Source organism: Humulus lupulus, chromosome X (genome assembly GCF_963169125.1).
Source record: "Humulus lupulus chromosome X, drHumLupu1.1, whole genome shotgun sequence".
NCBI lineage: Eukaryota > Viridiplantae > Streptophyta > Magnoliopsida > Rosales > Cannabaceae > Humulus > Humulus lupulus.
Window position 1 is genome coordinate 184,755,429 of NC_084802.1, and position 27,795 is coordinate 184,783,223.

A 27,795-nucleotide genomic window follows, 5' to 3' on the forward strand; every position below is an offset into this window, starting at 1 on the left:
AGCTCCTTTTGAGTCCAAACTTCTTGATGATCGAGCTTTCTTAGTCCTTTTTCGGTATTGATCTTGGTTATAGTTTTAGAAGCACAACATTTAGGTGACGTTTAGTTGAAGGGAATGAAAATAAAGTAATAGAAACAATAATAAGAAGATGAATAAGAATGGAATAAAAATTAATGTGAATAAAAAAAAATATTAATTTTTTTTCAATCTCGTATTAAAATGGTGTTTTCTCTAATTTTCAAATGGAATAGTTATTTTATTAAAATAATAAAAACAAATTCAATTGAAATGACATTTCCAATACTCTAAAAGGCAAGCAAATAAATGAATAGAATGAAAATGATTCATTTTCATTCTATTCTATTCTACTGTACACTCAACCAAACATCACCTGAGTTCATTAGGAGTATTAGCAAAGGACAGATGCCTATAACAATTCTCAAGCACCCGATGAAGAAAAGTAATTGTTTTAAGGGAAAAAATGTACGTAATACAACCAGCCAAGACTTGTTTTGGCTTGAATCTCATTAATTACTTCATATTTTCTAAATTCATATTTATAAGTACAGTATATATATATATGTTAAAATATCAAGTCCTCACATTAAGTCTCAACTCACTCAAACAGAATCAACATAATGACAGTTACAACAACTTTTCAGTTACAACAAATCAGCTCAGCCCATCAAGATTTCATTCCCTACTTCTATCCAATATATATATACAAAGCTTATTCCCAAAATTAGAACATATACGAAAAATCAAGGAAAAGCAGAGAGAAAATTACAGAGAGCAAAGTTTTTCCCTTTTGAGTGCAGAGAGTGAAAAAGGCCTGTAAAACAGAAAGAAAGAGAGGAGAGTTGTAAGGAAAAAGAGAGAATATCTGTGTATTGAGTGCTAGGGTTGAAGAAACAAAATAAAGGAAGGAGATTACCTTTGCCGAGTCACTGTGGCTGGAATCTCAGAAGACCTTGTAACTGGTTCATCATTTTAGTGCAGATTCGAGCTCAATCACCTCTAAGGCGAGCTCAAGAGGACGTAGCCCCAATATTTTTGGTGGTGAACCTCTATAAATCGTTGTTTGTCCTTCTTCTCTATTTTTCTCTCATCTTCTTTGATTGTTTTTTGGTTTCTGGTTTGCATCTGTGCCATAGCCTCCATTTTTCTCAGGTTGTGCGTGAAATATGAAAGAGTAGATCTGAAAAGAATAGGAAAGTGTTTAGGGTTAGATATTTAGATAAAGTAATAAACAACAAATATAATAGTCTCAATTTTAGCCGTGGCTTTGTGTTGAGTGAAAGGTCAAGATTGACCTTGTAGTGTCTAATATACTTACTGAGTTGGTGTAGGGACAGAAAGGGAAAGAAAAAACCTACAGTGGTATCAGAGCCAGGTTTCTTGGCTGGAAAATTCAACTCAGAGGTGACACCAAGACTTAACAAGGCTGGAGGAAGAAGATCCCCAAGTGGCAGGAGACAATCAAGAAGAGTTTGAGGATATTCCATTATCCGAACCTATTGAGAATTCTAAACCTTTATCTCTTTTAAATTCTGAATATACTAACATGAGCAATATTAAAATAGACATTGACAAGTTTGATGGGTCTGGTGATTACAGAATTTGGAGAAGAAAGATCAGATCTTTACTTGCACAACAGAAACTATTAAGGGTGTTAGAGGAACCTATTGAGTGGCCAGAGGGTACAACCAAAATACAGCAAGAAGAATACCTAGAAACAGCTACAGGAATTATTATCTTCAATCTTTCAGATGCAATAATAAGATTGGTAGATAAGGAAGAAACACCAGCAAAAATATGGAAGAAGTTAGAGGAACAGTTTCAGCAAAAATCCCTTACAAACAAGATCTTTTTAAAAGAAAGAATCTTTGGCTACAAAATGAGTCATTCAAAGACCCTAGAACAGAATCTTGATGAGTTCTTGAGGATGCATATCGAGTTAGCAAACTCAGGAGAAAATGAAGCCTTGAGTGATGAGAATCAAGCCATCATCATCCTCAACTCATTGCCCGAATCATATAGGGAAGTGAAGACAGCAATAAAGTATGGGAGAACAGAGATAACTCTTGAAGAAGTTATTTCTGCTTTGAAGTCAAAAGACCTGGAAATGAAATCTGAAAGACCAGGGAACTCAAGTGGGGAACTAAACTTAAGTCGTGGAAGACCAACTCAAAGAAAACCTTGGCACAACAAGAGCAGAAGTCACAGCCGTGGACACCACAAAGGCAACCATAGTCATGACAAAAACAGATCCCATTCAAGAGGCCCAAGTGACCCTAAAGGCTGCTACCATTGTGGTAAACCTGGTCATTTTAAGAGGGATTGCTATTTTTTCAAGAGAAATAAAGGAAAATCTGATGGACAAGAAAGTTCAAATAATTCAGATCATTTCACATCAAAACACAAGTCAGATTTTCACAATGCAAACCTAAGTGATGGCTATGACAGTGGTGAAGTATATGTAGCTGCTGCTGCATTTAAGGATGACTGGCTTTTAGACTCTGGTTGCACTTTCCATATGACTAACAACAAACATTTTTTGTCTGATTTCAGGGAATCTCAAGGAGGAAAAGTAATACTAGGGAATGACCAATCCTGTTCTATTGAAGGCTCAGGGACAGCAAGCTTTAAAATGTTTGATGGAGTGATTAGATCACTCACAGGAGTGAGGTATGTCCCTAAACTCTCTAGAAATTTAATTTCACTAAGTGTTCTTGATGATTTGAATATAGAGAGCAAGATTAAGGAAGGGCAAATGAAGTTGTGCAAAGGCTCAATGGTGATTATGAAAGGACATAAAAAGGAAGGGCTATACTACCTAATTGGAGAACCAATTGTCAAATGCAACAACACAGTGGCTGTTTCACCTGAAGACTCAAAGGCTGTATTATGGCATAGAAGACTTGGACACATAAGTGAAAAAGGACTACAAATCATGAGTGACCAGCAACTACTAGGTAAGGACAAAGTAAGTAAAGTTGATTTTTGTGAATATTGCATATTAGGCAAACATCATAGACTTAAATTCAAAACTGGTACTCATAAAACTAAAAATATATTAGAATATATACACTCAGATTTGTGGGGTCCTGAGAAAACATGTACACATGGGGGATGTTCATACTTATGTCCATAGTTGATGATTACTCTAGGAAGGTTTGGGTATTTTTACTTAAGCATAAGAGTGAGGCATTTGACAAATTTAGGCAGTGGAAATTATTGATAGAAAATCTCACCAACAAGAAACTAAAGACATTAAGAACTGACAATGGTCTTGAATTTTGCAATACTGAATTTGATAAATTTTGTAAAGAACATGGGATACAAAGGCATAGAACTGTTAGGCTTACACCTCAACAAAATGGGGTGGCTGAAAGAATGAATAGAACCCTACTTAATAAGGCTAGGTGCATGCTTATAAATTCTGGTTTATCTCATGGGTTTTGGGGAGAGGCTGTTTTGACAGCTGCCTATTTGGTAAATAGGTGCCCTTCTAGTGCCACTAATTTTAAAACACCTGAAGAAGTGTGGTCAGGTAAACCTCCAAATCTGTCAAATTTAAAAGTTTTTGGTTGTGCTGCATATGCACACCAAAGCATTGGAAAATTAGAGCCTAGGGCTCTAAAATGTGTGTTTTTGGGATACCCAGATGGTGTGAAAGGATATAGATTGTGGGTAAGGGAAAATGGTGGTTTTAAAACTATGATAAGTAGAGATGTAATTTTTCAAGAACATATTTTCCCTTGTTTATCTAGCACTAATCAAAATGCAGGTACACTAGATATTACTAACCATGCAGGTGCTATTCCCACATGGAAATCTGACTTTAGTCAGGTGGAACTTGAACCTCAAGAACCTGATATAAATCAGGTGGAACCTACTAAAATTCAGGGGGAACAAACTGAGGTAGAAGCTGTAGAAAATCTTGAGAATAGCCCAGAAATTTCTGAATCTGTGGAGACTACTCAGAACAAAGGTGAAAACCCCACAGGTTACCAACTAGTTCGTGATAGAGAGAAAAGAGTCCCAAAACCTAACCCTAAATACAGCTTCAATATTTGGAATGAAGATTTAGCTTATGCATTCATGAGTGAACTGGAATCAAAGGCTATAGAACCCCAGTCCTATGAAGAAGCTATTCAGAGTAAGGATTCAAAGTTGTGGGTAAAGGCCATGGAAGAGGAGATGAACTCACTAAAAAAAAATAAAGCTTGGAAAGTGGTGCCTAGACCAAAAGGGAAGAGTACAGTAGCTTGTAAGTGGCTGTTTAAGCTAAAGGAAGGTTACAGTGAAGGGGAACCTACAAGATACAAGGCAAGACTTGTGGCAAAGGGTTTTACACAGAAAGAAGGAGTAGATTTTACTGAAATATTCTCACCTGTTGTAAAGTACAAGACTATTAGGATTATGTTGGCACTATCTACTCAATTTGACCTAGAAGTGGATCAAATGGATGTCACAACTGCATTCTTACATGGGGAATTAGATGAAGAGATTTATATGGAGCAACCTAAAGGTTTTGTCAAAGAAGGGAATTCAGAAATGGTTTGTAAGCTAGAGAGATCCCTATATGGTCTAAAACAGTCACCTAGACAATGGAATAAAAAGTTCAATGCTTTTATGACCAAACAGGGATTTACTAGGAGTAATTTTGACACTTGCATGTATTACAAAGAAACCCAGATTCTAAAGGCTACCTATCTGTTACTCTATGTTGATGATATGCTTATAATAAGCAAGAACAGAAGTAATATAGACTCTTTAAAGACACTACTTAGATCAGAGTTTGAAATGAAGGACCTGGGAAGAGCTACAAGGATACTTGGGATAACAATAAGCAGAGACAGAAGTAAAGAAAAGATGCATCTCAGACAGGAAAGCTACATCCAGAAAATTATGGACAAATTTTCAATGAACAATGCTAAGATCACTAAACTACCAATTACCAGCCAACATCAACTGTCTAAAGAGCAATGCCCCAAAACAAAGGAAGAAGCAGATTACATGAACAGAGTTCCTTATTCTAATGCAGTAGGATCCCTTATGTATCTAATGGTGTGTACTAGACCTGATCTATCCTATGCTATGAGCTTACTAAGCAAATACATGTCAAATCCGGGCAAACCTCACTGGGAAGCTATGAAGTGGACACTAAGGTACCTACTGGGAACTATGGATACTGGACTCACATACAGGAAACAGAACTATGCTCTAAGATTGGAAGGGTACAGCAATGCAGACTATGCAGGGGACAGAGATCAAAGAAGGTCAACTTCAGCATACTATTTTCTTATAGGAGGAAATTGCATAAGCTGGAGGGTTCAGTTACAGCCTGTAGTAGCCCTATCTACTACTGAATCAGAATATATTGCAGTGACAGAGGCAATTAAAGAAGCTGTTTGGATACATGGTCTATTGGAGGAGATTAACCTACAGTGTGGAACACCTACAATCTACACAGACAGTCAAAGTTGCATGCATTTATGTAAGAACCCTGTGTTTCATGATCGAACTAAACATGTAGAGATTAAATACCATTTCATTAGGGAAAAGGTGACTCAAGAACAAGTACTAATAGAGAAGGTGCCTACAGAAGAAAACCCAGCAGATATGGGAACTAAGATTGTGACCTTACACAAATTCAAGCTCTGCTTGAATTTGCTAGGGGTCGACACAGGAGGATAACAAAGAAGAATAGAGTGAAGACCCTTAGAGGTGTAGTGCACTAAAATCAGATCTGACTTAATCTGAGAACTTGGGTGGAAGTTTGTTAAAATATCAAGTCCTCACATTAAGTCTCAACTCACTCAAACAGAATCAACATAATGACAGTTACAACAACTTTTCAGTTACAACAAATCAGCTCAGCCCATCAAGATTTCATTCCCTACTTCTATCCAATATATATATACAAAGCTTATTCCCAAAATTAGAACATATACGAAAAATCAAGGAAAAGCAGAGAGAAAATTACAGAGAGCAAAGTTTTTCCCTTTTGAGTGCAGAGAGTGAAAAAGGCCTGTAAAACAGAAAGAAAGAGAGGAGAGTTGTAAGGAAAAAGAGAGAATATCTGTGTATTGAGTGCTAGGGTTGAAGAAACAAAATAAAGGAAGGAGATTACCTTTGCCGAGTCACTGTGGCTGGAATCTCAGAAGACCTTGTAACTGGTTCATCATTTTAGTGCAGATTCGAGCTCAATCACCTCTAAGGCGAGCTCAAGAGGACGTAGCCCCAATATTTTTGGTGGTGAACCTCTATAAATCGTTGTTTGTCCTTCTTCTCTATTTTTCTCTCATCTTCTTTGATTGTTTTTTGGTTTCTGGTTTGCATCTGTGCCATAGCCTCCATTTTTCTCAGGTTGTGCGTGAAATATGAAAGAGTAGATCTGAAAAGAATAGGAAAGTGTTTAGGGTTAGATATTTAGATAAAGTAATAAACAACAAATATAATAGTCTCAATTTTAGCCGTGGCTTTGTGTTGAGTGAAAGGTCAAGATTGACCTTGTAGTGTCTAATATACTTACTGAGTTGGTGTAGGGACAGAAAGGGAAAGAAAAAACCTACAATATATATATATGTTATTGTGTTGTCTTATATGCATGATATATTTGCGAACGAAATAATATTATAGCGATATATTACGCAACATTAACTTCATTGAACCACTTATATGTTAGCATTTCAAAAAAGTTGATTTGATATTGCATTAGAACTCAATTTGGACTACGAAAACAAGCTTATTTGGAGAAATGATAAACATTACATTTCTAACGCCACCAATTGTAGTGAGAGCTACGACAAAAATACTGAAATGATAAGCATTAGCTTTCAAAAATATGTTTTTTTTAATTGTTGAATTATAATTCAATTTTTACTAAAATTTCTTGTAGCTTTCCAATGCAACCAAGATCAATCGATTTGAAGGACTAGAGAAAATTGTTTGGCTAAAGTATATCCCAGCCACATGCTTGTGAATGTTAAGCTTAAAAAAAGAGGAAAATATATTTTATATGAGATTTTTAATAGAGTTTGCAAAAATATGACTTTTTAAAAAAAAAAAAAGTTAATATATGACTTTTTTTAAGAATTTTCACTTTTATGGATTTATTTTTCCATATTTTTGTATAAAAATTGTTTTATGCCATAGTTTTACTCCTAACCAAGTTTTGTTAATTTGGAAGGGTATGTTTATAGTTTGATTATTATTTTTTAGTTTATTTGATTTTTTTGTATTAAATTTTTCTTTGGTTGTTTTGCAAATTTTTTTTTTTTTTTTAGTTTTGCAATATGAATTGTGTTTATCATTTTTTTATTTATTATAAACATTTTTTTCCTTTTATCTTAGATTGTATGTTTTTTTTTTCAAAGCCTGGGTAAAGTCACCAGTTACTTGATTAATTTTTCATTGTTATGTAAAAGAAAATCCTCGAGCTAGGTTAAATAATATGTATCAGGAGGGGTAACCAGTTACCATACGAAGGGTGACGAGTTACTTATATCAAATATGAAAAGAAACATTAAATTTGAAGGAAAAAAAATACATAATTTGATCTTATAACCTAGAAATATAAACACATATAACAACGTGGAGGTAACTGGTTACCATAAAGAGCCCAGAGATATACACCCATACTAGAACGTGAAGGTAACTGGTTACCATAAAGAACTCAGAAATATACACATATCAGAACGTTAAGGCAACCAGTTACCTATTGCACATCTGAAGATAGAAAGAAAAAAAAAACAAAAAATATACACACATACCAGAACGTGAAGGTAACCGGTTACCATAAAGAACCCATAAATATACACAGAACAGAGCGTGAAGCTAACCAGTTACCTACTACAGACTTGAAGATAAAAAAAAAATTACAAATCCAAAGAAAACAAACGAGTTTTGGTCTGCAACTCAAGAAGAAGAAGGTATATCTGTAATAATATGAACACTTGTTTACCTAAATATTAATTTTTTATAAGTTAGTTCCAGATCTAAAAAAAAGAAAAAGTTTAGACCTAGAAAAAAAATTTAGATTGCAACAGAACCGATCAGATGTTTCCAATTGTTGCTGGAGATTTGCCGATCGGAGTTGGCTGGAGGTTTGCCGTTCGGAGTTGGCTGGAGGTTGCTGGAATTGATTTGAATGTTGTTCTTCATCAAATCTTTGAAGATCTCGTTGGAGTTTTGAAGTTGTTGCCGAAGTTTGGGTGCCTTGGCTGAAGACACGATTTTGTGTGGAGATGCTTTTGATCGACTCAAGTTTCAGCATATGGGTTTTTGCTATGTTAATTACCATAGTACCCCTCCTTTTGCTGATGTGTTTTTGTTTAATTTTGAGTTCCTATATATGATTAGTTTTCCCATAAACTGAGTTTTTGTTAATTAAGTTTTTCCATACAAATTAGGGAAAATTTAAGTCCCATATTTTTACAAAGTAATAGCTAAAAATCCATATTTATGAAAAATTCCCTAAAAAAAATATTGGGTTTCCCATATCTCTCTACAAGTAAATTTGGACCATGAAAACGAACAAATTTATAAAATTTCCAAACAAGAAAGTTGTCGCAGTTTCTTTTAGCTAGATTTCTAAGGCAATTTTGGATTCCTAGATTTTGAAATGTACTAATTAATATATTGCTTATCTCTTTTCTAAAATACCATACTTTACATGGTTCTTTGTGAAAATACCAAATTCATCGTGAATTGGCCAGAAATCATGATTTTTAAATCTGAATAATTAAGGTTCGTAGTAACATTTTAACTTCCAAAGTCGTATCTTTGAAGTTTCACAATGAAAACGGGGAAAAATAAATTATGCACTCTTTGAAATAATGAGCAACTCATTATTTTTATTTATATTAAGTTCAATCACCCTAGCTATGTGATCGATCAATTCAACTAATAATAAGCCACAAATAATGATATATATATATATAATTCAGCATCAAATTATTATACATATATTTACTCCCACTACAAGAAATCATATTTTTAGGGGCGACTTAATTACCCCATTATTAGAGGCGACAAGCCTAGGATTGCGACTAATATTTAAAATAATATTAGAGGCGGCAAAAAATATTATAAGTCGCCCCTATTAATTTTATATTTTTACCCAAATTAAACGTGGATAATTTTCCCGGTATCAATAAAATGACATGTCGCCCCTAATATTTTGATGAATCGTCGCTCATATTGCTGCATCGTTGTAACGCTCTGGTTACCCCAGAACAGTTACGGTGAACTGGAAAATTAACTCGCTACCCGAGTCCTTTGGTTAAAAACGTGCATCGAAGTGTTATTAACAGGCTAAGGTGGAAATCCAATCAAAAGGAAATGATATATTTTATTTAGAACATAAAACTGTTCATGGGCCCATTAAAAACTTTTACAAGTTATTTACAACTCAAAATGGTCATTACTATTTCAAATTTACAAACCCGCCGACCTAAGCGGCAAAAATAGGGTAAACTCCCTAGTTCCTTGGAGAACTCCTTGGCCGTGGTGGTCAAGCGGCCGCATATGTACGCAACACCACCTAAACTCTCCACTCAAGGCTGGGTGAGTTTTTATTTCCCTTTACCTGCACCACATAGCACCCATGAGCCAAGACCCAGCAAGAAAACACAATATATCATGAATATAATATCAACAATGATCATAATAATCATTCAGGACATTCAATCCAAAACAGATAAGTGACAGTTGAAAAGTCACTAAGGTGGGTTCAGCTCCCTTTAGCCATGTGACGATAGGGTCACCGGGGCTTAACAAATAAGTGATCCTTTCACTAGCTTATCAAGATAGGTGCTCGACGAACAAGTCACCAATATAACCTATCGCATGACCATAGAGTTATAACCGTGGGATTCCACTCTCTAGCCATGCGACAAGCAGTCACCTAGACCTTAGGCCCTGGCTCTGAGGAACTAGCTTAGACTAGTCAAGTGCTTATAAGTTTCATCGACCTTAGGGTCGGTCCAGCATTAATGCCTTAGAGTCATTCAACGCTGATATCGATTAGATCTAATCTTCAATCGGCCCTGCGTTCAAGACGCTTATGTCGTTTCTGACTCACAGGTCAGTAATATGTGACCAGTGCCGTCCCTAACTAATCAGTGTCATACACAAGTAAACAGCATTCGCTAGCATTTAATATGCAATCAATGTCCACAACAATCAACCAACATGCCTCAACAACAATCATGCATGTCATATACACAGGGTGTAGTTTTCTTACCTTTGGTTCGAGCGAAAAAATATAATAAGAACGACTCCTGAGAACGATCGACCTTTTGGTTCCTTAGCGATTACCTAATCATAACCAATTATAACCTCCATTAATGAAAATCAACATTGAAAGGGTCTTAACCTAAACCCCACTCTCGGGACCTCGAAACATGCCCACATGGTGAGTAGATTCGATCCCGGGCCTTAAGGATTGAAACCCTGAGCCAAAAACCCTTAAAAACTCTCAAAACAGGATTCTGGAGGAACAAAGTAGCGCTACTGCGCTGCTCAATAGCGCCCCAGCGCTATATTCAGATCCCCCAACCGCCCAACAAAAATCCTGTGTAGCGCTATAGCGCCCTCTGATGGGGGCTGTAGCGCTACCCTTAGCCAATAACTCCCCTGAAACCTCTTCATTTGACTCCTTCAATTCCAACTCGATTCCAATGCTTCCAAACCTCATTTTTGATGCCAAATGAACCCAAAAACCATCCTCACATGCCCCAAGCATCACAACCACAGAACTCTAGCCAAAACTCCCAACAAAACCAGGCATCCAACCAAGAAATCCCAACTGAAAACCAAAGATAAAACAGAGCAAACCAGGGAATTTAATGGCTAGAAACTTACCTCAAGCTCATATTATGATGCTCTTCAATGATGGAACACACTCCCATGCTCACAAGACTTACTTCCTAAGCTTGAATCCCCAAGTTAAGCTCAAAAATCCAAAGAAAACAGGAAGGAAAATAGGTACGGGAGAAGCTTGAACTTATGCTCTGTTTTCTCTTCTTTCTACAGCCTTCAATGGCTTATATCTATCCTAGGGGTGAAAAGACCAAAATACACCTAGGTCAATTAAAGGTTTCTAAAGGCTCCCAAGGGCAAAATTGGTATTTCCCACCTATCTCGTTAATCATAATTAACGCTCTCCAATTTCCGCTACTCTCGATATTTTCAAACACCAATAATTCATATCCCATTACCCTTTAATTCCTAGCAACGCTCTAATCATTAAAATCACCCCGAGACTCTCCCCGAGCCCCGAATTTAAACTCGTTATGACTAGACCGCTAATTAATATTTCAAGATCGTCTCATGTCGAATAGCTCGAACAAATCCACATTATAATGCGGTCTCAACAATAGGTCACCGACATGCATACAAATATAATATTATGCCCTCAACATGTCGAATTACCAAAACACCCCTGTAATGAAATGTGGACCCACGTGCATGCATTTAACATCATATTATAATATAATTCACATAAACATGTATATAATCATTTAATGGTATAATTAAACAATTATGGCCCTCCCGACCTACTAATCCAGCCATTAAACTGCATTAGGGATTTCGGGGCATTACAATCGTCTTCTCCACCAATCCCCATTGTAGATCGAAAAAAACCCCCAAAAAAACCCTCTGCAGAATCCCTAACCCTCTTCCCTTTCCCCTCCCTTTCTCTTCCTCACCTCCAAAATCCCTTTCCCTAACGAGCGTCCTTTCTCCTCCATTTTCCCCTTTCTCTCTCTCCCCGACCGATATATCCACCACCACTACCACGTACCACCACTGCCACCACCACATACTCCACCGCGCCCCACTGCCACCGATCATCCCTCTCTCTCTCATGGATTGCATAGCCCTCTCCCTCACAATATATATTAGGTTTTTTTTTATAATTCTATATTTATTTTGTGTTATATATGATTATACATATGTGTGATTGTGTAATGCCCCAAAATCCCTAATAAGGTTTAGGACCTTGATTAAGAGTCTGGGAGGGCCATAATTGATTTATTATGCTATTAAATGATTATATGCATGTGTTATGTGAATTATATTATAATATGATGATAAATGCATGCATATGGGTCCATTTTTAATTATAAGGGCATTTTGGTAATTTCGCCTGTTGAGGGCGTAATTGTGTATTTTCATGCATGTTGTTGAATTATTAATAATAACATATTATATGTGGATTTGTTTGAGCCATTCGACAGGAGACGATCTTTGAATGCAAGTTATTGGTCTGGTCATAACGGGGTTAGTTTCGGGGCTCGGGGTAAGTCTCGGGATAATTTGGTGATTAGTACATTACCGAGAATTAAAGGGTAATGGGATATGATTTATTAGCATTTGAGAGTACTGAGGATAACTGGAATTGGAGGGTGTTAATTATGATTAACGAGATAGGCGGGAAATGACGATTTTGCCCTTGGTGGCTATTAAAGGATTTAATTAAGCATGAAGGCATTTAGGTCTTTTCACCCTAAGGATAAATATAACCAACTAAAGCTGTAGAAACCTTCCAAAATAGAGCATCTTCTTCTCCTCAACCGATCACCATTTTCTTCTTCGTTTCTCTTTGAATTTTTGAGTTCTTTTTGAGGAATCAAGTCTTGACAAGCTAGGGTTGTGTTCCACCATTGAAGAGGGTTCTAAGTTGAGATTGAGGTGAGTTTCTGGCCATTAAAACCTTAGTTCTTGCTATGTTTTCTCATTGAGTTTTAGTTGGGTTTTTGGATTGAAAGTTGAGTTTCAATGGGAGTTTTTGGCAAGGGTTACTTGGGTTATGATGCCTAGGACATGTGTACATGGTTTTTGGGTTCAATTGGGGGTTTAAAAGAAGTTTGGAAGCTTATTTTTCAGGTTGAAAATGGAGGATTTGAAGGAGGGGAAAAACCAGGGTGATCTGCCTGGTACTAGCGCTAAAACGCCTAAAGGGAGCGCTACATCGCTAGCCAAAGGTTTTCCATTCTGGTTGTAGCGCTAGGGCGCTAGGGAGCAACACTGTAGCGCTACCCTATTTTCTCTTATGCATATTTTGGGCACTTTTGAGGGTTTTTGGCTCGGGGTTTCAATTCCTAAGGCTCGGGATCGAATCTACTCACCGTTTGGATACAATTCGGGGTCCCAGGAGTGATTTTATTGTTGATTTTCATTAATGGATGTTATAATTGGTTATGACTAGGTGACCACTAAGGGATCAAAGGATCGATCGTTCTCAAGGGTCGTTCAATTGTTATTTCTCTCTCGAACCAGAGGTAAGAAAACTGCACCCAGTATGTGATGCATGAGAAACATGAGATTAGGGCATGCCATGAATGTTGAATATGAGATTGATCAGAGCTTGAGTCTTTGTGTTTGTGCATGATCCTAATTATGCTAGCAATTTTTAAGTAAGCATGTTGAATGCCTTACATTTGGATATTTGACATATGATATATGTCTGGTTGCATTGCTTACTTGTGCGTGGCACTGACTCACTAGTCAGAAATGGCAATGGTGTCAGTATTAACTGTGAAGTTGTGACTCACTAGTCAAGTTCGGCAGTAGTACTGAGCACTGGTCACATGGTATTGACTAATAAGTCAAGAACGGTCTTAGCGTGTTTAACGCAAGCCGACAAAGATTAGAGCTAATTGACATCTGCATTGAATGACTCATCGTGAGCATTAATGGCGAACCGACCTCAAGTTCGATGAAATCTAAAAGTGCTTGTCTAGCATATGGCTAGTCACTTAGAGCCAGGGCCAGAAAGCCCAGGTGACTGCTTTGTCACATGGCTATGGGTGTTGAGCCCGTAGTGACTTACTCATGAGTCACTCATCTGGTTTAAGTTAGTGACTTACTCATCAGTCACTCATCTGATTAATGCAAGGACCAGAAGGCCCAGGTGACTGCGTCATCACATGGCTCTGGGTGCTGAGCCCCATAGTGACATGCACGTCAGTCACACATTATGGTTAACGGAACCTCAAAGTGGTAAATCACTCATCTAATATGGATTGCCTTGATAATCATCCATTCAAGAGGGCAGGATTCCTTATCCTGGATACCCCATCATTATCTGAACCTATTTGCATGCATGAATAGGGCTATCATTGTTAGGCATGCACATTATGATTTTGTAACATGTTATAACTGTTCATGAGTTCTCTTGCTGGGCTTCGGCTCATGGGTGCTATGTGGTGCAGGTAAAGGCAAAAGAAAGCTGGACCATCCATGAGTTGGAGAGCTTTGGTGATAATGTGTACATATGCGGCTGCTCGACCGCCACGACCGAGGGTTTAAAGAGGAACTAGGGTTTAACCCTATTTTGCCGCTTAGATCAGCTGGTTGTAAATATTTTCTTGTAATTAACCTTTAAATTATATTTTTGGGATCCCAATGTATACAGTAAACGTTTTAGTGAAACATTATATCTTAACCAAAAAATTTAACCCTAAACCGCTGATCATACTTAGTTACACTATTATGGCCAAATGACTCGATTAGCGAGTTTAGCACTGTTTAAAAGGCACACCGTAACGGTCCCTGGAGTGTAGGGCGTTACAGTATGTGTATATATATGTTTGTTAATTTTAATTTTGTTTATTTCTTGATATGGCCGCATGTGTGTATATTTATATATATATGTATGTGTGTGTCCGTGTATGTATGTGTGTGTATATATATGTGTGTCCGTGTATGTATGTGTGTGTATATACATATGTGTGTGTATGTATGTTTATATATATATATTTGTATGTGTGTGTATATATTAATTTGTACATATTTTTATATATACATATATTGATTTTTTTTTGTCCACCAATTTTGGTGAAAAGGGAAATTGAGGTCTATGTCTACCGATTAGGGGTCTCTCATATTTGTAGGCTTTTAAAATTTTGGATATGTTAGATTATAGTCGTTATGCTATTAAAATTTTAGTGGAGTTAGGGGACTAAATTAAATAATAAATAAAACTAATTGATAATAGTTCACTATTAAATTAAACATTAGATAAGTTATTAATTAATTTTTATAAATAAATATTTTGTTAAAATGTGATTACCAAAAATAGGATAGAAGTGTTAATATTTTGCTTATTTTTCTTTGATTGTTATTGCAAGAGGCATGTCCCTTATTTCTCATTTTAATATTAATTATACAATACAATTGTTAGAGGAGTTTGAATATCCTAAATATTCATTCAAAGTGAAGTAGGTTCCGAGATACATATTGTGTGTTGCGATGATAACGCAGGTTATGAACTTGTTTGTATTAGTGAAGTAGGTTATAAAAAAATTCCTGTGTCTTGCGGAGATATAAGGAAAAAACTTATTGTGTGTTGGTTGAATTGTTTTTTTTTCACTATTCCCAGATGTTGGTCATTAGTATCGAGGAAATACTGCCCATTTTTTTGTGTGTAGATTTATGTATTGATATGTTGTAATGCCCTGCTAATTAGGGTTCGTTACCAAGTGAATTTAAAATCAGTGCAGGACTTGCTAAACAAGTCATTTGGACTAAACATGTGATTAAGCCACTAAAGGTTTTGGTACTAAAATTTTTGGTCAAGTCATAAACATTTTCATTAACCAAAAAACCTTGATCTTTACATGACATCCCAAAAACAAACAAGTTTATAAGTTGGTTACAACACCAAGGTTACATAATAAGTCGACCTAGGTGGCAAAAGTTGGGTTCAACCTTAGCTTCCTCGAGTATCTCGGCCATGGCGGTCGAGCGGACTGCATATGTACATGTCACTGCTATCTCCCTCCAACTCATGGCTGGCCAAGCTTCTCTTTACCTTCACCTGCACCACAAAGCACCTGTGAGCAAAAAGACTCAGCAAGAAAACATATTCAACAATTCACAGAATAATACATCAGACTAGCAGTAATAACTGAAACTAGCATAGACATTATACAAATCAGCAACCATAGAGTAGCTAAAGTGTGTTTTGCACTCCCGTTCAATTTGTTTGGCGTCTGAGCCAGTCAGGTGCTTGGTGCACCCCCATGGTGACCCAACCATGGTGGCCTGCACTCCACGTGTGTAATGCCAATCTCAGCTCATAAGCCGAGTCCTACTGGTCCTTGACTAATAAGTCAAGCCTCACATGCACCTTACTTATAAGTTGAAGCTTTAAGACCCTCGACTTATAAGCCGAGCTCCTCAAATCAAATATGCCCTCGACTAATAAGTAGATCTCTAACTAGATATCACAACAATTCCCTGGTTTATAAACCGAGCTCCCTAGTCACAGCAGACAATCATATATTCCATTTATCATACATATATACAGATACAATGTATTATAATACATTTAATCAAACATACATAGGCATAATCATAATCATGCGCATTCACAGGCCAAATGCCTAAATCAAGATTATACTCAGCATTCAGGCCGAGCCCCAATCATGTATACATATTCTGGGTACAGTTTTCTTACCTTCGGTCCAAGTGAAAGCTACCAACGAACGACTCTTGAGTACGATCTCTGATCCGATCCCCTAGCGTTGACCTAGTCACAATCATGAATAAAAATTCCATCAACAATGAGTGAATAAAGGCTTATGGACCGAGTCCTAGTCACTGGGATATCGAATTCTACCAAACACGGTAGTAAAATCGATCCCGAGCCCATAAGGTTGAGTTCCCGCACTCAAAACCTTCTCGGGGCCAAAAAACTCCCTTAAGAACCGCGGTCCCATGCTCTTGTGTCGTGGCCCGCCCCAAACAGAGGCTCAGCCTCCCAAAATGTCAGACACGCACCGCGGCCCAGCCTAAGAGGCGCCGCGGCACCCCCTCACGACAGTGCTCTCCTTGGTTCCCTTTTGTTCAAGAGGGTTGTGGCACATCAAGATGAGGGTTGCGACCTGACCCCTTCGAACCCAGAATTCTGGGTTTTTCCTTTATCCGAACCCAACTAAAAACAACCCAATCACACTCAAATCTTTAATTCAATCCCCATAATTACTTGGTTAAAACTCATCAGAAATCTAGAATTTACCCTCCAAACTCTAAAACATGCAAACACCAAAGCTCCCAACAAATTCATAGAAACATCATGAATAAATTCGAAATTAAACCCTTACCTTTGAGATGATAACACCCTTGAGCTAAACCCCAAGTTTCCCAAGCTCATTCCTTCACTTTCCTAAGTTTTGCCCTTCAATTTTCTCAAGATTCTCAAACCACCAAGAAGAGGGAGAGAGAAAATAACTCTGTTTTGTTTACACTGGTTTTTTTTTGTTACCCCTCAGCTGAAGAAAGCTCTAGTTAATCTCTAATTAGGCACAAATGACCTAAATGCCCCTAGGCCAATTCAATATCTCCAAAGCCCTCCAAGGGCAATTCCGTTAATTTCCATTTCCCGTGACTCCCCGAGTGTTCCTCTAAATCCCCAACTATCTCAAAATAATAATCAGTTAATCTCCCATTACCCGATAAATCCTGGCAATGTACAAAATTACTAATATACCCCTAAGCTCACCCCGAGCCGGGTATTTTTCCTCATTGTGACTTTTCTGCTAACTTGCTCACCAGGATCGCATCGCGTCGAGTAACCCAAATATATCCACATAATAATGTGGTCTCAATCACATAGACTCAAACTTACAATTATACCCTCAGCGGGTCAAACTACTAAAATGCCATTTTTATAAGAAACGGGACCACATACACATTTTTAACATGCAAGCATAATTATATTATAATATAATTCACATAATATCATGCTCATACTATATTAACATATAATTACAACAATTATTGCCTTCCCGCCCCCTAACCCAGGCCCTAAGCCATATTAGGGAATTTGGGATGTTACAACTATCCCCTCCTTATAGGAATTTCGTCCATGAAATTTTACCTGAACAGCTCGAGATGCTGGTCCCGCATGGTTGATTCCAACTCCCAGGTCGCTTCCTCGACCTTGTTGTTCCTCCATAATATCTTTACTAAAGGTATGGTTTTATTCCTCAAGACCTTGTCTTTTCTGTCTAATATCTGAACTAGCTGCTCCTCAAAGGACAAATCATTCTGCAGCTAGATCATCATAACTCAGTACATGAGTCTCATCAGATATATACTTACGCAACATCGAAATATGAAACAGGTTTTGCACAGCCGACAATGTTGGAGGTAATGCCAACCTATAGGCCACCTGATCACTCATTTCTAGGATCTCAAAAGGTCCTACAAACCTAGGGCTCAGCTTGCCCTTCTTCCTAATCCTCCTCACCCCCTTGAGTGGTGAGGCTCTAAGGAAGACATAGTCTCCCACCTGGAACTCCACGTTCCTACGCTTCGGATTCGCATAACTTCTCTGTCTACTCTGTGATGCGAGCATCAGAGCTTTGATCTTTTCAATGGCTTTATTGGTCCTCTGAACTGCCTCAGGATCCAAGTATCTGTGCTTACCCAACTCATCCAAGTGAATAGGTGACATGCACTTCCTACCATACAGCATCTCATAAGGAGCCACTCTTATGGTCGCCTGATAGCTGTTGTCGTAGGGTAACGGTTAAAAAGTTTGATCAAAGGAAATGTTGACTTTTCATTTAAAATTTTAATACATACATAGGATCCCAAAATGTTACAAACAGATGTTTAAAAGGGTATATACAGATCAAAAGTACAACCAGCCGGACTAAGCGACAAAATAAGGGATACAACCCCAGTTCCTCTAAGATATCCTCGACTGTGGTGGTCGAGCAGCTGCATATGTACACGCCGCCACCGAAGCTCTCCAACTCATGGTTGGTCTAGCTTTCCTTTCCTCTTACCCGCACCATATAGCACTCGTGAGCCAAGGCTCAGCAAGAAAACTTAAACATGTACATGATCAGTAAATACATATTTCAAATACATATCTAGCATGTCGAGCAGTAATAACCTACTCATGCACGCATACAATTACAAGTAAATGATCATTGGATTATCTTGGGGCCCACTGCCCTGAATATATGACCATAGAGTCAACCCAGGGCCCTATGCCCTATCTATGTGACCATAGAGTTACCTAGGACCCTTGCTCTTAGCTCTGAGTAACTAGCCATGGAGCTAGCCAAGCGCTTTGTTTTCCAACGACCATAGGGTCGGCCAACGTAATAGTACGTCCCTTATTGGGCCTAAGCCACTCGACCAGCGCGCAACGCGCTATTGCCGCCCTTGATTAATAAGTCAAGGCCTTAACAAGATATTCAGATAACCAGACAAACAAATATGTATACAAATAAGCATACATATTATTCATAACCAATCAAATACAAACATAGTAAAAACTATATTCCTTAGTCGGGTCGAGCCCTAACTACGCAGGAAATTAATGCATACGATCAATAAACAACTAGCCAGACACGGAGCATTCAAGCATGTTTAATCAACGAGCACAAACATTACTTAATCACATTTATTCTCAAGGACCCAAGCCCTATTCTGAGTGATAATATTCGTCTAATTATATTATTAAAATCTTTTGACTTGTTCGTTATAAGCTTACCCTACGGTCTAGCCCATTCTTACATCTTGAAGATTTAGTAGTGTAATTGAGTGGGAGTAATATTCATAGATATGAAATCTATAACTTCTGTATGAGAAGTGAAAATGTGATTTTCTTAATTTCTTTATTCAAAAGGTTAAATGATTGAGATCTCCTTTCTGTGATTAAGTTCACAGAAATATTATTTATAAGGAACTTAGTGAGAGTTCAGGATAAAATACTGATGAGGGATAAAATAAATCATTTTGACCAAAAAAAAAGATGTTCTACTGCGACCGACGTGTTGTCGCTGTATCACAACTCTACAGCGACGATGCCATTTGTCATGGTTGTAGACCTCTTTTCCTATAGTGAAAGTTAGTGAATTCAAAAGAATGAGTCAATTGATCTCCTGCGTATTCGTAAGTTTCTATACCTTTGTGTGTTGTGTTAATTTACGATTCCGATATTTAAATATATGTCATGCAATTGTATGTTTCTATTATGTTTTTTGAAAAATAATAGAAAGCATGCATCTAAATTTAAATTCTTAGAACCATACGTCGCCCCTAAAAGTACTATTTCTTGTAGTGGGATTATTTTGACCTCATCTTATATGATTTTTTAAGAAGATGAATCTATTTATTTATTAAGAATCAATTTAAACACACACATATATACTAGGTACAATCAACGTACAATGCACGTTTGCTTAGTTTTATTGAGAATATTTACTAATTATTTTTATTAAGTTTTTATGATTGTCATATAAATTTTAAATAAATAAATAATATTATATATAAAAGGATTACACAAACATATTAAAAAATATATTGTTTATAGTTTTTTTTTTTTTTAAAATATGATAATATTTTTTATCACAAACTACCATATTTAAGATACAAAACATTCATGATATTATTCAAATCACACATCATGATTGGAGAAGAAGCTTGTTTATTCTTGACAAAATATTGATGTTATTCTAATTTCTTATTTAGTTACACAGTCATACTATTTATAAACATGACACTTATATATAACATATTTTATTATGTATTATATATTATAATAATAATAATTTATAACATTTATTTATATTGATATAATTATTAAATATCTAGTTTTTATTATTAAATATTATTATAATAATGAAATTTAAAATATTTGAATTCATATTAATATAATTACTAAATATTTATTCTACCGAAATTTTATAAAAATTAGGATTATATATTATATGTTATATATTATTATAATAATGATATTTTATCAAATTTGAATTTATATTAATATAATTATTAAATATTAGACTTGTAATAAACATTATTATAATAATGATATTGTAACGTCCTACTTCCTTAGAGCCGTTACTAAGTGAGTTTAAAAACGTGCTTTCAACTCGCTAAATAGGTCAAATAGTGTAATTAAGCCATAAACAGAGGAAAAACTTTAGAAATAATAGTTTCCATAGAAAATCATAAAAGTTTTACACTTAGGATCCCAAAACACAGTTTAGAAACATTTACAATATATAAACTGAACCAAGTCGACTAAACGACAAAGTTTAGGTTTATTTACAAGCATCTCCCAAAATCCTCTGGCTGTGGCAGCCAGACTGGCCAAACATGTACACGCCACCTCACGCCTACTACACTCACAGTTGGTTGGCCTTCTCTTTACCCTTACCTGCACCAGAGAGCATTTGTGAGCCGAAGCCCAGCAAGAAAACCCACAAATAGATAACATATGCAATACATATATCAAGCATATAAACAGGCCACCAATGGGCTAAACACATACGGCCTAGCCGTCCCAGGCGTTTACCAAGACCTGGGTTCGCGGACCACGCCGTGAGGATATCCCAGGTATCCTTTTAGGGACTCGCCCTGGCAACTCGCACTCCACATGCTCAACGCTGCTCCCGGCCCCTTGCCGTACTTGGCCTTGCACTCAACATGCCTAACGCTGTTCTCGGTCCTCTGCCGTTCTCGGCCTCTGCCGTCCTCGGCCTACACCGTTCCCGGCTCTTGCCGATCACTCACATAATAACATTCATAGCATAACAAGCAAATACAAAATTCTAGCAAATTCAGTCAAAGGGCTACGCCCTGCAGTTTAAATACATTGGGCTCAGCCCTGCATACCAGTTCTATTCAGACACATTGGGCTCAGCCCTGCATACAAGCTCTATGGGAACAAGGGTTTTCTTACCTGAGTCCCAAACTTTCCGAGCACCGACATCCCGAGCACAGCCCTCTAATTTGAGTCTCGCCGAAACCCTAGTCACAAGACATTAACAATATCCATCCATCAAGTTCTAATTCATTAAATATCTTCGAGCCATAACCCTAACCTCCGAGACCTTGAATTCTATCAATCTGGGTGATAAAATCCATCCAGAGCCTTAACCATTGAATTCCCAAGCTTAAACACCCTTAAAAACACAAACTGGCACTAAGAGCCGCGGCCCCACCCTCAAGCACCGCGGCTAGCCTCAAAACAGAGGCTAGCACTACCCTGCAACAGACACGAGCCGCGGCGCGCATGAACTTCTCGCCCTCCCATGGCCGCGCGCGCACACGGGCCGCGACCCTCACCTCCAATCCCAGAATTCTTCACCAATTTTCTATACTTTCCTCAAGCCAATTCACCCTAAAACTTATCTAGCAATCCCAGATAATCAACACAATCTTTCCAGCTCAATATAAGCATCAAAACCCATTAAAATCTGCTCCAAAACTCAACTAAAACACTCAAGAACAATCCAAACTTAACTAACATGCAAACTCTAACAAACCAGCTGCAATTCTACACATAATCTTTATAATTAAAGCTTACCCCTTGCTGAGTTAAACCTTAGAACCATCCCTTTATGCTCCAAGCTCCAAGCTCCCTAAATCCCAGCTGAACTCCTTAGACCTTATTCTTGATTCCACCAAGAATCTCCCAATCTTCAAATGGAGAGAAGAAGAAAGACCACCTCGAGAGAGAGAAAGGGAAAGAGTCGGTTTCTGAATGCTCTACACAATTCTAAGTTTTGTTTTATTTAACTTAAGTCTATGTGGTTACCTCAAGGCTCGGGGTTCCAAAACGTCCCCGAGGGCAAAATGGTAAATTTCCCCGATATTCCCTCCTAGACATTCTATCCTCAAATATATCTCCAAATATTTATTTTCATAACCCGATAATCCCATAACACACCTAGTACCCAAACTACCCCTCGACTCGCCTCGAGTCGGATTCTCAACCTCGTTGTGACTTTCTGGCTAACCGCTCCCCAGGACTGTCTCGGGTCGTGCTACACAGACATATCACATATATATATATAACATTTATCACATTTATGCCCCTAATATCCAGACGGGGCCCTCATGCACATTTAACTCAACTAAACATGCATCATTATCATATATTCACATTAATTCATATATTAACATAATAATCCATTTATTGCCCTCCAGGCACACTAATCAAGGCCCTAAGCCCTATTAGCAAATTCAGGTCGTTACAACTACCCCCTCCTTACAGAAATTTCATCCTCGAAATTACCTGAACAACTCGGGGTACCGCTCTCTCATCTTTGTCTCAAGTTCCCACGTCGCCTCCTCAATTTTGTCGTTTCTCCACAGCACCTTCACCAAGGCGATGGTCTTGTTTCTCAAGACTTTATCTTTTCGGTCAAGAATCTGAACCGGCTTCTCCTCATAGGACAAATCCTGATCAAGCTCCAGATTCTCAAAACTTAGCACATGCGTCGAATCTGACATGTACTTCCGGAGCATGGATACATGGAAAACATCATGAACCCCTGATAAAGCTGGAGGCATCACTAATCTGTAAGCTACCTCCCCAACCCGTTCCAGAATCTCAAAGGGGCCAACAAACCTAGGGCTCAACTTGCCCCAAACACCAAACCGTTTCACACCCTTCATGGGTGAAACCCTAAGGAACACATGATCACCAACCTGAAACTCAACGCTCCTGCGTTTCAAGTCTGAATAACTTTTCTGTCGACTCTGGGAGGCGAGTATACGCGCTCTAATCTTTTCAATCGCCTCATTGGTCCTCTAAACCATCTCTGGAACAAGATATCTCCTTTCACCTGTCTCATCCCAATGAATAGGTGATCTGCACTTTCTTCCATAAAGCATCTCGTACGGAGCCACTCCGATAGTCGCCTAATAACTATTGTTGTACGAGAACTCGACCAAAGGGAGATACTTACTCCACGATCCCCCAAAATCAAGCACACAGGCTCGTAGCATATCCTCCAATATCTGAATCGTCCTCTCAGACTGCCCATCCTTCTGAGGATGATAAGCGGTACTAAACCGTAACTGCGTGCCCATAGCCTTCTGCAGGCTCTCCCAAAACTTGGAAGTGAAGGTGGGGTCTCTGTCGGACACTATCGACCTCGGAGCCCCATGAAGTCGAACAATCTCCTTCACATACAACTCAGCATACTGCTCCACAGTATAAGTTGTCTTAACAGGCAGAAAGTGGGCGGACTTGGTATACCTATCCACAATCACCCACACCGAGTCATGCTGTCCCACAGTTCTCAATAAATCAACCACAAAGTCCATAGTAATATCTTCCCACTTCCACTCTGGGATCCCCAGGGGCTGCAGCAACCCTGCTGGCCTCTGATGCTAAGCCTTAACCTGCTGGCAAGTTAAGCACTTGGCCACATAATCCACCACATCCCTCTTCATGCCCGACCACCAATATAGAGCTCTCAAGTCCTGGTACATCTTCGTCGTACCCGAGTGTAAAGAATAGGGAATGGTATGTGATTCATCTAAGACCTCTCGCCAGATATCAGAATCCATCGGAACACAGATCCGACCCTTGTACTTCAGTAACCCCATCTCTGAAATGGAAAAGTCCTTAGTCGCTCCGACTAAGGCACCTTCCCTATGACCTCTTAACTGAGAATCTCTCCCTTGCGCTTCCTTGATCCTCTCAAGGAGTGTAGACTGAAGAGTGATGCTGGCCAACTGTCCAACCACCAACTCTATACCTGCTCTGGTCATCTCCTCAGCTAACTTGTCAGATATCTACCTCGAACTAAACAACTGTCCTGGGCCTTTCCGACTCAATGCATCAGCCACTATATTAGCCTTCCCAGGATGGTATAGGATATCACAATCATAATCCTTAACCAACTCCAGCCACCGCCTCTGGCGCATATTCAGATCCTTCTGAGTAAAGAAATACTTTAGGCTCTTATGGTCGGTGTAGATCTCGCACTTCTCACCATAAAGATAATGCCTCCAAATCTTAAGTGCAAACACCACCGCTGCCAACTCTAGGTCATGCGTAGGATATCTTTGCTCATATTCCTTTAACTGTCTCGATGCATAGGCTATCACCTTACTAGCTTGCATCAACATGCACCCCAAACCCTGCCTAGATGCATCACAGTAGACCACAAACTTTTCATTCTCTGTCGGCAAGCTTAACACTGGCGCAGTGATCAGTCGCCGCTTCAGTTCCTTAAAACTGTTCTCACATCTGTCCGTCCAGACATACCTTGTCTTCTTCTTTGTCAGCTCTGTCAATGGTGTAGCTATTCTGGAGAACCCCTCAACAAGCTGCCGGTAATACCCTGCTAAACCCAGAAAGCTTCTCACTTCGGGGACATTGCTCGGTCTAGGCCAATCTCTGACCGCCTCAATCTTACTTGGGTCAACCAGAATCCCCTCCTTACTGACAATATGGCCCAGAAATGTAACTTGTGGCAACCAGAACTCACACTTACTGAACTTAGCATATAACTTATGCTCCCTCAACCGCTGTAGAACCAACCGTAGATGTTGTTCGTGCTCTATCTCTAACTGAGAGTACACTAGGATGTCGTTGATGAATACAATCACAAACTTGTCCAGATAATCCTTGAAAACCCTATTCATCATGTCCATGAAGGCTGCTGGGGCATTGGTTAATCCAAAGGACATAACCAGGAATTCATATAGTTCATACCTTGTTCGGAAAGCGGTATTTGGTATGTCCTCCTCTTTAATCCTTAATTGATAGTAACCTGATCGGAGATCTATCTTGGAAAACACCGTTCTTCCCTGAAGCTGATCAAATAAATCGTCGATCCTAAGCAGTGGATACTTGTTCTTAATGGTTAACTTGTTCAGCTCCCTATAATCAATACACATCCTAAGGGACCCATCCTTCTTCTTAACGAACAACACTGGAGCACCCCATGGCGAGAAACTCGGTCTGATGAACACCAAATCAAGTAACTCCTGCAATTGAATCTTCAATTCCTTTAACTCCGCTGGAGCCATTCTATAAGGTGTTCTAGATACTGGCTCCGCTCCTGGTACCAATTCTATAACAAAGTCAATCTCCCGCTGCGGCGACAACCCTGGCAAATTCGCTGGAAACAAATCCGGAAACTCACACACCAATCTAGTCTCACCCGGTCCAATCGACACCACCCTAGAGGTATCCACAACGCTCACTAGGAATCCTATGCAACCTTCCTGCATCAGGTCTCTAGCCTTCAATGCTGAGATCATCAGTACACGCGGTCCACTAACTGACCCCACAAACACAAAGGGTACCTCCCCTTTTGGTTCAAAAGTCACCATTCTGCGCTTGCAGTCAATCGTTGCCCCATACTTTGATAACCAATCCATTCCCAAAATCATATCAAAATCATCCATCTCTAACTCAATAAAATCAACAGACAGTTCCCTACCATCTACATCTCCAGGCAACGCTCTAATCCACTTCCTAAAGACTACCAATTCTCCTGTTGGCAACAAAGTCTGAAATCCCCTAGCATACACACCACTAGGTCTATAAAGCTGATATATCACTCTAGCAGATACAAATGAATGGGTAGCCCTTGAATCAAACAAAGCAGTATACAAAGAACCAGCACTAGAGATCTGACCTGTCACAACTGAGGGACTAGCCTCTGCCTCAGTCTGTGTCAAAGTGAATACCCTGGTAGGAGCAAGACTGTCACTCTGATTATGCTCCTCCTTCTTAACTTGAGGGCAATCCCTCTTCAAACGACTGGCACTCCCACAAACAAAGAAGGCCCTGATCCAGCACTCACCCTGGTGTTGTCGCCTGCACCACGAACACGCTGGAAATCTCCTCCAGTTGTCACTGCCACCCTGACAGCCAGTGGAAGCACCCCGTGCCCTCCTATCTGAACTGAGGCCTTCCTTTTCTGCTCACTAGATCCACCACCACGACTGAACCCAACAAAAGGAGGCACTGTCCTCCTGGCATCGCGCCTAACAGCGTTATCCTTCCAAATCTGATCTTCGGCCTTCTCAGCAGTAAGGGCCTTATCCACAACTTGGCCATAAGTAGTAGTCTCTGGATCCAAGGTAATATTCACATCGCAGGTGATCATAACATTCAACCCCCGCACAAACCTGTCCCTTCTTGCCGCATCAGTCGGCACTAAATCTAGTGCAAACTTCGCCAATATGTCAAACTTTATAGCATACTCTGTCACTATTGATCGATTCTGAGTCAGGCTGATAAACTCATCAACCTTCGCAGCTCGTACTGCCACACTATAGTACTTCTCATTGAACAAGTTTCTAAATTCTTCACAGGTCATAACTGATACATCCCTTTTCTGAACCACCACGTCCCACCAGATGCGAGCATCCTCTCTAAACATGTAGCTAGCACATGCTACCCTTTCATTCCCCTGAACTCTCATAAAATCCAGAATTGAGGAAATCATATTCATCCACTGTTCTGCCCGTAGTGGGTCTGATCCACCTTCGAAGGTGGGAGGATGCTGCTTCCTGAACCTCTCATACAAAGGTTCCCACTTGTTCTCCATAGCAGACTACACTGGCACTGGCGCTGCAACCTGCTGCACTGGCAGCCCAGTAACCTGAGGCGGGGCCTGCTGCCTCAACTGTCGCAACTCTTCCTCTGTTCGCTGTAATCTTGCTTCCATCTCAGCAAACATCTCTTGCCAATTATGTGGGGCAGGTGGAGGGTCCTGACCTTGGTTGTCATCCTCGGCCCTACTGCATCGGAGTCTAGCTGATTGTCGAGGCATCTCAACAAATATGCCTGCAACCAACGACGCCGCTCATCAGGCATGATAACAACATCCAAAACCACCTCCCAAACACATCAATCATCCACAAATAATAACTCATATAACATATAACACACAACGGGCCATGCCCTAACATCATGCATATGTTAACTCATTCATCATGCTCTATATAAGATAAGCAGGCAAACAGGGCATTCAAACACATATTCAAACATAT